The 12351-nt window shown below is 35.0% G+C and overlaps 2 protein-coding genes and 1 pseudogene across 3 annotated transcripts in view; all 3 read left to right on the top strand.

Moving 5' to 3' along the window:
- The window catches only part of LOC147907684 (uncharacterized), a 130253-nt gene that overhangs the window by 45712 nt on the left and 72190 nt on the right, over positions 1–12351 (top strand). The gene's annotated exons all lie outside the window — the stretch shown is intronic.
- The window catches only part of LOC147907688 (uncharacterized), a 70207-nt gene that overhangs the window by 39217 nt on the left and 18639 nt on the right, over positions 1–12351 (top strand). The gene's annotated exons all lie outside the window — the stretch shown is intronic.
- LOC147907689 (uncharacterized) lies at positions 10304–11243 on the top strand (annotated as a pseudogene).

The following is a 12351-nucleotide window of genomic DNA, read 5'->3' as shown; positions in this document are numbered from 1 at the left end:
AGAGAACTTCATTCGATGACAGATTTGCGACAGAATCAGGAAAGTCAGTTCATCGAGCAAGGCGCTGAATACAAATAAATTACAAGAAACCTGTCAGATTTATTATAAAGAAGGACATTTAGCTTCAAACTGCAGAAAATTAAATAATTTTGAAACAGAGATATAATATGGGAGAATGGGTGGTGGCGATCACTTAAGAAATTAATTAATATTTATTAATATTTTCAGTTAAAATTGATTTTTTTCTCAAATTTATTGCAGAAGTGTACGCTACAGGATTATAGCTTTAAAGAGAAAACCATTAAAATAATTATTAGATGCATTAAATTTTTATTTATTGATGTAAAAGATATAGCAGTTTTGATCGGTGTGACCCATCTATGAGGGGTCAGAGCGATCAGGCTGCGGGTTATGATAATCGGGGTGAAATCATGACGATTAGTCTATTTTGATTGGGCATTTCAGTTGCAAATCATGAAAATCATGTTTTATAAATCAATTATGTCAAAAAATTCATATATTAAACTATTTTTTAATTATAATAACATTTTCAACATGTATTATTCGAATAAAAAGCGACTAATTAAGTTTTTTTTTTCTTTACACTTTATTTTGTAGGAACATAAATTGTAGGCACATTGCACTTTCAAATTATTACTTTTTCACAATTTTCATTCATTAAATAAAATAAACTTCTCTCTTACTAACAATAAGTAACTGATAATTAATATATTAAATTCTTGTACATTTCTTTAATAGCCAACATACTTATAATCCGAAATTAAATTTAATAAAGTCGAAAAAATTCGTTATGTTACACATGTTCGTGTGATTAAAATGCATCATAAAAACGAACGTGCTTTATAATTCAAAACATATGAAAAGAAGAGCGTAAAAAACCGTTTTAATATTAGGTGTTGGAATTAATTCGTAGCGTTTTTAATGAAAGAATGTTATTTATTTCACATGAGCATTAAAAAATACATTAATGAAAGTACTTCCCATCACTTGTAAAACGCTACGAATTAATTCCAACACCTAATATATTAAAGCTTCGAAATCACATTAATTGTTAAGTTTTTTGACAGCTTTTCATCAGTCTTGAATCTTTATATTTAGCATTTTATTTTTTTTATCTTCATAGATGCTGTTTCCTTTGTTTCTTTTTTTATTCGTTTCGTTTTAGGAACTTCTTTATCATCGATTTTGGAAATCTTTTTCTTTCCTATTTTATCTTTTTTTGAAAGTCCTTGATCTTGAGTAACGTTTTTCTTTTCTTGTTTTATTTTTTTATATTTAAATATATTTTTCTCTCTCTCTTGCCCTTTATCTTTTCAATCTTAGTTTCACATTTCCTTTCTTTCTCTTCTAATTATTCTTTCAATGGAGAACTTGTAAGTATAATACAAGAGATTTCTACTTTCTACCTCTTCGTGTATTTAATTTTGGTAATATCTTTTGAGTTTGCAATGAAAAAATTAATTTAATATTAGCAGCATTTGTCAAGGACATAACTACAGCATCGTTTGCAGATTCTAATAGTATTTTATTATCATTTGAAATCATCATATCATTGTCAACTATCATATCATTTACGTACTTGATTGTATTTACGAAACTGTATAAAGAATTATATTAGAATCATCTGTTTCTATATCATTGATACATCCTGCCTTTTCGGAAGATAATTCTGCTGTTGGATTCATTTCTTGTTGATATCTCTCTCCTATTTGTAATAGTGCATCAGCAGCCATAAAGTCTTTTGAAAAAATTCTTCGGTTTAATGGATAGATTCCTGTAGTTTTAAATCCTGAAATTCCTTTTTCAATCGAAGAGACTTTATAATAAGCTTTATTAACTATTTCAGCTAGATCGTTGTGAGAAATTTTTTTAAAAGTCTTCTTTTTTTAGAAATGCATCGCATTACTTACGACAAGCAGCTTTAAATGGTCCAAAAAAGCATACATCTAAGGGTTGTAATCTGTGAGAAGTATGTGGCATAAGCATTACAATGCTATTTTCTTTGCAATAATTGTAAGAATTTAAAGAAATATGACTGATATGGTTATCTAAAATTAGTAAAATTGGGTTATCTTTAGTACACTTTACATAATCTTTAAAGTGATACAATCATGAAAGAAATAATTCCGTAAATAATTGGACCATCCATTAAGTGAGCATTTGTATGTAGCTCCAATCGGATCATTTTTTGACAGTGTATCTTTCATTCTTTGGCGAGGAAAGATAAACATAAGCGGGACAAAGTTACCCGAAGCACTCATGGCACAGATTAGCGTAACATTTTTACCTCGCTCTGCAGTAGCAACAATAGAAGCAACACACCTCTGATTTTCTCAACAATATAATGTTTTCTGGTTATTGTACATTAGAAATGCTTCGTCCATAGAATGTTTCGTCCATATTCCATATTTTTGTTGGTGAAAAGTTATATTTTTCATAAAGCAATTCCAGATTATCGAAGAAAATATTTACATCACTCTCATTGAAAGATATCACTCGATTAATATTAGTTTGTTTAGGTTTGCGAACAATATATGAGTTCTTTTCAAAAAATTGTAAAGCCAATCTTTTCCAGCTAATTTTATCTGTTTGTTGAATTTGTTTGGAATATGATCCTGCTCTGCAAAAGAATAAGCTCCACTTCGTATTTGCAATGCAGTTAAATCATAAAATAGTTTCGCCAATGTTTTAATCTCTTCAGCCATATCGTTTTCTTACCATAGCCATATCACTGGTGTAATAACTGTCTTCTCACCCATTTTCGGATCAGTTATTATTCCTGTTTGTACTCTCTCTCGTAGTGCTAAATGGAATATTGTAACTTTTTACAGCTTGGCGTATTAATATGGTTCCTTCAGTTTTCACTGCTTTGTGTAAAGTATCTTTATTCCATTTTATTTGTAATTCTTTCCTTTTTTCGAGGCATCTAAAGAAACGATAAATTCAAAACTTCAATACACAATTTTAATGTAAAATGTATAGGAACTCCATAAATTTATTATAAACAAACATTCAGAAAGAGGTTACATATGGAGAGAATCATAAAAATCAATCCTTAAATTGTTTTGTGCATATTTTTTATGTAATTGAATATCAGCTCATCTTACTTGTTCATTCGAATAATCAACAATTGTTTTAATTATAAATTAGTATGTTAAGCAAGTTATGAAGCAATAAGCACTTGAGTTATCTTTTTTGCGGCACACGTCTGCTGCGCACGTCTGCAGAGCGCTGTGACCCGCGCTCCATGATCTTCATGACCCCGATCATCCGCGTAGTAAAAAAAATGTGTAGAAATTAAAAAAAAGATGTAGATAATTAATATTCAATTTTTTAAATGAAAGATTTAAAGAATCAGATTACATTTAGTAATCATAAAATACAGTGTACATGTATTTAAGTATGCTAGAAACGTTATTATAATAAACGTTATTACTTCTTATATAAATTGTTACAAAAAATTTTCATCGAATATATCTTTTTTGTAGTTATTCATATATGTCTAATAATATATTTTTTAAATAAACTTTATATTAAGTAAAACATTAGATAAAAAGAAATGTATATTATTCTTTAGAATCCTCGTGATCTGTTCGATCCGCTGAGCGTTGTGACTCTCTTCTCCCCTACATATAAAATATAAATACATTTACAACTCCTTTCGGTCATTACGAATTTGACCGAATGCCTTTCGGATTAAAGAATGCGCCCGCTACTTTTCAACGATTAATGGATTTAGTATTATCAGGATTGCAAGGCGAAGAGCTATTTGTGTATATGGATGACATTGTCATTTACGTTGCTTCACTAGAAGAACACGAGAGGAAGTATAATTTGTTGATAGAACGATTGCGCAAAGCTGATTTAAAATTACAGTCTGACAAATGCGAATTCTTGAAAACCGAAGTTATTTGGGGCATATAATTAGTAAGAATGGAGTTAAACTCAATCCGAAGAAATTAGAAGCTGTAAGGCAATTTTCAAGGCCCAAAACGTCGAAAAATATCAAACAATTTCTTGGATTAGCCGGATATTATCGAAGATTTATACCAAATTTTTAAAAATTAACCAAACTCCTCACCCATTTGTTAAAAAATGACACTAAATTTGAATGGACAATATGTAGATCAAGAAGACTCCTTCCAAGCATTAAAGGAGAAATTGTGAAGAACCTGTCTTACAATATCCCGACTTTTCCAAACCTTTTATATTAACTACTGATGCTTCCGAAATAGCGATTGAGGGTATCCTATTACAAGAGGAAATAAATAAAGATCGATCGATAGCATATGCTTCGCGAATTCTAACTGAAAACGAAATAAAATATGACACTTATGAGAAGGAAGCTTTAGCCATAGTGTATTGTGTCAAACATTTTAGATCTTATCTATATGGACGGAAATTTATTTTGGTTACGGACTACCTCTTCTCTGGTTTAAAAATGCACAGGATGCAAACATGCGAATACTACGATGGAGATTAAAATTAGTTAAATACGATGTGGTATAATAAAGCAGGTAAAACTAATGTAAATGCCAATGCATTATCACGAAATTCGGTAAACCTTGAAGAAGCGAACTGCAATATAATTAATCACCACAAGCCTTTGAACCTTAACGATCCAAAAGATGCAGAAACAATTTCTAAAATGCTAGAGAAATCAGATGAGGAGGACAAAGAGGACGAAGATTTTAAATTATATTTGACTGATGACGAACCACTTAAAGACTTATTTCCAGACGATCATCCACCTGAAGAGGGTAGGAATTCAGCACACGAAAGGAGACAGAAAAACCACAAGAGCCATAAGCTATGGAAAAGGCTACAACGCGCAATATTCCTCAACATAATAAAATGCAGACTCGAAGCCAAACAGCAAAAAATAGAGATGCTCAGCAGGATAAGCTACCCAGAAATTTCCCACAACAAGAGAATGAGACAGAAAGAATAAAAGACAGAAATGACTCATTGGACGGAGAAGGCGATGCAGAAAGCGACAATGAAGAGAAAAATCAAGAAAAAGAAGAATTTGAGGAAGGACATAAAATTCAGAAATTAAAAGAAAAAACAGAACTATTATTGTTAATGACCAAATAATCAAAAACAATATTCTCGATTCTCGCGATCTATTATTTTTGCGAAAGAATAATGTTGTATATTTTGTCAACACCAATGGGAGACCGTTGGACTCAGATTCACAAAAACTGTTTGAAAGAAACGAGATCCCTCGCTTAGAAAATCTCGCTCTGAGAAAAACCAAAGTCGTAAAATACAACCATTTAGCCGTGCCTATCAGCGAAGGGCAACGTGAGGGACCGATGATGACCTTCACCCAGATTTCCGCCGTAATAAAAGATTTACGGTCTGTCACTGAAGAATTAAAACTAGAGACTATTAACATTGTTAAAACCGATCATGTTAACAATGTGCCATGGAGCAATATCAAAACCGCATTGCAATGATTTTTATGGATTCAACAACCAAATTAATTATATGCAATGGATTAGTGAAATATCCATCTAAAGATCTTCGATCTACGATAATCGGAGAAATGCATTGCTTACCTACGGGAGAACACCGAGGTGTCACAAAGACTTATAACAGAATAAAACACAAATACCATTGGGAAAATCTAAAGTCCGATGTTCAACGATATACAGGGTGGCCCATTTTAATCGATCCACCCAAATATCTCCAAAAGTATGCACTGTATCAAAAAATTGTTCAAACAAAAGTTGTTCAGGACAACGGGGGCCATCTTTGTGCAATATTAGTTTTGACCTTGAACTCAATTTTCAAGGTTATTTAAAGGTCAACCTAACTTTTTTAAATGGAAACCCCTATTTTTAATACCGGATTCGGAAAGAGCGGGAAATTTTACGTCCGAAATGATATTTTGTAATTTAATAGATTGACCTTCAGAAGGTCAAATATTAAAAAATCGTCCAGACGTTGTTTTCTTTGAGCATCAGAGGATTTATAGGGGAATAAATGTTTGAGTGGACTTGGAAGTCAACGACCTTGACCATCTTGACCGCGGCAAACTTTCAAGGTCATTCAATATAAATTTTTTGATGAACATCTTACTTTTAGCATTACCCAAAAACAACGATGTGGACGTAGTAAGTTCTGTTTTCTTTGGGGTGCTTGTTTACCGTGAGTCCCCTTGCCTCTCACGATTGGGGTGCTTCATTACTGTAAGTCCCCTTGCCTCTGACTTTCACTTTATTGAAGCAAATGTTCAAAATTGCCTCCATCAACTTCAAGACACAAATTTACACGCCTTTGAAAATGTTGCACTGCCCTTAGCAAAGTATCCCTTGGGATTACTGCGCAAGCGCGACGAATACGGCCTATCATGTCTTCTCTGGTTGTTGGTCGTTGTTTAAAAACAGCATCTTTTAAGAAGCCCCATAAATAGAAATCCGGAGGTGTCATGTCTGGTGAACACGGAGGCCAGTTAACTGGACCTCCTCGTCCAATCCACCTGTCTTTATAATTATTATTCAGAAAATCACGTACTATTCGCGCAAAATGGGGTGCAGCACCATCTTGTTGTAACCACATTCTCTGACGTGTCACCAAATCTACATTCTCCAAGAGCTCTGGTAGTCGTTCCCTAAGTAATTCTAAGTAGGTAAATCTATCGACATTTTCCTCAAAAACATAAGGTCCAATAAGGTATCCATTAATTATGCCACACCAAACCATAATGCTCCATCGATGTTGATGGTCAACAGTCCTATGCCAGTGGGGATTTACTTCAGACCAGTAGTGACAATTGTGCCTGTTAAGCTGACCTTGACTGTTAAATGTAGCCTCATCAGAAAACATTACGTACCTAAAAAAGTCAGGATTATTTTCTGTCATTCTTAAAGCCCACCGGCAAAACTCAATACGCATTTGAACGTGATTTGGTCTTAATTCCTGAACTAAGGTGATGTGGTAAGCGTGATACTTCAGCTTTTTCAGAATTCGTAAAGCCGTTGTTCGTGGTATACCAATTTCCCTTTCAATTATGCGACTGCTAGTGTGAGGATCGAGATGAATAGCTGCAAGGACAGTTACAACATGAGGATCATTCTCGTCGTATTCGCGGTGTCTGCGTTGACGAGAAAGATGTCCACCGCGGGCTCTTTCAGTTAATCGGCGTATTGTCGTGTGATTAGGGAATCTCCTTAAAGGAAAGCGTTCAGCGTACAGCCGTGCCGCTGCACGATAATTGTTTTGACATTCTCCTAAAATCATAGTCATATCAACGATATGATTAGGAGGATAATCAGCCATAATGAACAATTTTAATCAAAATAGTAATGTTGTAATCTCTATTTCAATTTCCATAAAATTAAAACAAACAAATCTCGACAAGAATGAAACTGAAAAAATAACATTGAACAAATATTGGAATCGTCTAAAAAAAATTGCATTGGATAGTGAAAGTTATTAAATTTAAAATTTAAAGGCACACGATTTGTAGAGTCGTAGGCTATCTGGTTATAACTTAGTTCTGGTTAGTACTTAGTAGCGAAGTTAGTAGTAGTCCAATAGCGGGCAGTAGCGACCAATATGTATCCAGGTAGAATCGAGTAAAATCCAGTAGTGATCAGTAGTAGCCAAAAGTATCCAGTAATGGTCAGTAGTGTCCAGTACAGTCCAGTAGTGGCCAGTGAAGTCCAGTAGTGTCCAGTACTGTTCGGTTGTGTCCAGTAGTGGCCGATAGTGTCCAGTATTAGTCAGTAGTATGCAGTGAAGTCCAGTAGTGTCCAGTACTGTTCGGTTGTGTCCAGTAGTGGCCGATAGTGTCCAGTATTAGTCAGTAGTATGCAGTGAAGTCCAGTAGTGTCCAGTACTGTTCGGTTGTGTCCAGTAGTGGCCGATAGTGTCCAGTATTAGTCAGTAGTATGCAGTGAAGTCCAGTAGTGTCCAGTACTGTTCGGTTGTGTCCAGTAATGGCCAGTAGGATAATTTTCACCATATTGTATGTATGAAGACATTGCCAATAGTGTCCAGTAGATTCTGCATACAGTTGATAAAAAATTTATATTGACCTTCGAATGACCTTGAAAGTTTGCCGCGGTCAAGATGGTCAAGGTCGTTGACTTCCAAGTCCACTCAAACATTTATTCCCCTATAAATCCTCTGATGCTCAAAGAAAACAACGTCTGGACGATTTTTTAATATTTGACCTTCTGAAGGTCAATCTATTAAATTACAAAATATCATTTCGGACGTAAAATTTCCCGCTCTTTCCGAATCCGGTATTAAAAATAGGGGTTTCCATTTAAAAAAGTTAGGTTGACCTTTAAATAACCTTGAAAATTGAGTTCAAGGTCAAAACTAATATTGCACAAAGATGGCCCCCGTTGTCCTGAACAACTTTTGTTTGAACAATTTTTTGATACAGTGCATACTTTTGGAGATATTTGGGTGGATCGATTAAAATGGGCCACCCTGTATATAACAATGTTTACAATGTCATTTAAAAAAACTAGTTCGAGTAAAAACAAAACAACCTATAATAATCACTAATACATCAGGATCGTCTTTTGAAGTAGTCATGGATATCGTACGACCCTTACTTAAAATCGGAAGAGGTAACGAATATATCTTAATCCTGCAAGATCAGTTAACTAAATTTTGCATGGGGATACCCTTATCGGATCAAACATCAGAGACAATAGCAGAAGCTTTTATCGACAGATTTATTTGCGTATTATATATAGGAGCACCTAAAGCTATATTAACCGATCAAGGGAGAAATTTTATCAATGAATTAATGAAGAAAATAACAAAAATATTCAAAATCTGTAAATTCTGTACAACTGCATTTCACCCTCAGTCAAATGGATCTTTAGAACGATCACACCACGCATTAGGAGAATACTTGAAACAATACGCAAACGAGCAGAAACATTGAGACAGATGGATTGACTTAGCCATGTTTAATTACAACACTAGCGTCCATGAGGCTACAAAATATACTCCATACGAACTAGTGTTCGGTAAAATAGCAAGAGTACCGTCAAATGAGCTCTTCAACCCTGAAGACAAATTAGCTAATTACGATGATTATCTAATAAATTTAGTTACGCAACTGCATGCAATGCAGCTAAACAAATGCTCGTAAAAACGTCATAGAAGTTAAAGTTAAATCAAAAAAACATTACGACAAGAAAATTAATCCACAGACATTCAAGCCTGGAGATCATATATTTTTATTAAAGGGACCAAAACTTGGAAAATTTGGAGATCAATATACCGAATCTCATGAAGTCTTGGAAATTTTAAACAAAAATAATGTTAAAATTAAAATAAAGAAAAATAGTCGCATCGTTCACCCTAACCGTTTGCGAATTTCTCACATTAAACCAGTTTATAATAATTAAACAAATCAAATCGACATTTCAGGTGATGGATTGCTGCATCAAAGGAATAACCATCATATTTATAATATGGGCTCAAGGAACTTACGGAATAATAGGATACGACTGTGGCTTCGCAGCAGCAAATTTAACTACATTATCATTATTAAACGTGGAAGAGTGTGATATTTCCCCACAGAATGTAAACTCTAGCAAAATCTATATACAAGTACTTCAACTCAACGACTTTAAATCTGTGAAAGTAATACAATGTAAAGTCGAAATAGATCGTAAAAAGATGTGGAATGTTTTCACATATGATGGACATATATAATGGGCAATTCTCATACATAGCCGATGTATCTCGAGATGCATGTCGACGCATGCATACGGAAGCTTCGAAATAGCCGGAACTCACATAACAGGTCTGCTATCTAATCAGACTGCATCACGTCCAATAGTTTTGGCCGGGCATGTTGACAATGACGGCGTATGTACCGGCAGTGCTTATTCCGATCCTTACGGAAATTGGGGAAATATCATTGTATTAGGCAGCCTTAAAATTACTTTACAAGATTATATCGCTGACGTTCGGATAAATACAAATCGTGTACATCTCAGATCAGAAGTAACCTGTGAACTGAGTTCCACTCATTGCACTGACATAGAGGGAAGGAATACCTTTTGGGATCCCGTACCTGTAGATCATTGCAGAGGTTCCGATTATAGCGTATTATACAATGGATATGCTATTAGGTGTTGGAATTAATTCGTAGCGTTTTTTAATGAAAGAATGTTATTTATTTCACATGAGCATTAAAAAATACATTAATGAAAGTACTTCCCATCACTTGTAAAACGCTACGAATTAATTCCAACACCTAATAATAAAATACTGGATGCTACCAATGAGCGATCTCAAATGGTCTACTCAATAACCACGACCGATATGATTCTCTCTTTAATTAGCACTGAAACATATACCACTTGTGGACATACGCTTACCAGAACCGAACATCCGAAATTAATAATTTTCGAGACGACGTTTGGTGCCAAAGTTTTTAAAAGCTCTGGCTTTATAGCAGTAAACATGGATATCTTCACATACATAAATTCAAAATTCGTGTACGAGACACAGTTAGAAAGACACGTTCGCACTCAAATTAATCAACTATACAGAAATATATTATTGCAACAATGTCAACTTGAATATCGTATGATGCAGAATGCGTTATCCATAGCCGCTAGATCGCCTGACGTTTTCGCTTATATATTTTATGAAGGGACCTGAATATATGGCACTTTTGGCAGGAGAAGTAATTCACATGGTGAAATGTGTATCGGTCAAAATAAAATTAGTTCGAACCACAGAATGTTACGAGCAGCTTTCAGTAATATGAGGAAATGAAACATATTTTCTGACTCCGCAAACGCATGTATTAATACTCAGATTACCTGTAATTCTTTTGCACCAACCACGTACCTCTTGGGAGACTCATGGTATAAAATTATGCCTTGGAGACAAACCAGTGGAGACATTACCACCTACCATTATGAAGCCTTCAACTAAACGTCATGGAAATACACTAGTCCAGGAGTACTAGTGACCAGTGGAATATACAAAGCGATCTGGAAGAACTCAAGGATCATATAATGTTCCCCGCGGAGCGACCTGCAATCCTCAATACCAAGAGGCATATTAGGACGCTCAACCGTAAATAAATGGAGGATCACTCTCTAATCTTATAGACGAAGCATCAATAGAAAGAATCGCTATCTCCGCTTGGAAAAAATTTTGGAATAAATTTTTAATCTTTGGCAATATCAGCGCTGGATAATCGGGGTATACCTAATTGTTAGACTTATCAAATTGCTGTTAGACATATTCGTACATGGATACGCTCTACATACTGTGTACGGTTGGTCGGTACTTACTAGGAGCCGTATGAGTTTCACTTACTGAACTTTAATTACATCTAGGAAGGAATAAAACTAGAGATGTAAGTCCTAGCGCTCCAGATCTCGAATTACAAGAACATATTGAAATTGAGACTAAACTAGAACCTATTTATCCTCTCCTTCCCCTGAGGGAAGAATCCAACCTATATTCTTGAATTGAAAGACTGAGCAATTAAAGAGAAAATCCGGTACGATTTACAATTTTCTTTTCCTCTCTCGATATATATATATAAAAAATAAATAAATAAATAATAAATAAATAAATGAATAAGTAAATAAATAAATAAAATTCATATATACATACATACAGGGTATTCAAAAAGTCCCGGATCGGGCGAATAACTTGAAAAAAAAATTTTTTTGAAAAAACGCCGAAACACGTGAAACGATTTTTCAAAAAATCTATCTTTTGAGAGGGGTTGCGACCCCCCGCCCCCAATGGGACACGTGGAGTACGAGGGGGGTCGAAAATCTTAAATAGCAACATAGGTCAAGTGGGAGCTCATTTGAAATATATAAAAATATTTTTATATATCATCTTTTCGAGACTAATCCAAAACACTGCGCATAAAGGGCGCTGCGATCATTTTTGGCGGAGTTATTTGATTTTTAAGATGTGCGTCTCTGCTCTCGACATCACCCAGGATCAAAGACGTGGACGTAGCAGGAAACTGATCCCTTCGGGGTGTTGGTTTAACGTGAGTAGTCCCCTTGCCTCTCACGTGTTTGTGCTGGCATCAATCCCAGCCAGTTAAGGCAAGACTGTGCTCGGCCATTGAAGGCAAAGTCGACATCGAATCCAGCCAGTTAAGGCAAGACTGTGCTCGGCCATTGAAGGCAAAGCCGACATCGAGTCCAGCCAGTTAAGGCAAGACTATGCTCGGCCACTGAAGGCAAAGCCGACATCGAGTCCAGCCAGTTAAGGCAAGACTGCGCTCGATCATTGAAGGCAAAGCCGACATCGAGTCCATCCAGTTAAGGCAAGACTGTGCTCGGCCATTGAAGGCGA

The sequence above is a fragment of the Acromyrmex echinatior genome, chromosome 12, assembly GCF_024713525.1.
Source record: "Acromyrmex echinatior isolate Ae372 chromosome 12, ASM2471352v2, whole genome shotgun sequence".
NCBI lineage: Eukaryota > Metazoa > Arthropoda > Insecta > Hymenoptera > Formicidae > Acromyrmex > Acromyrmex echinatior.
This window is presented reverse-complemented; position numbering and strand designations above follow the sequence as displayed.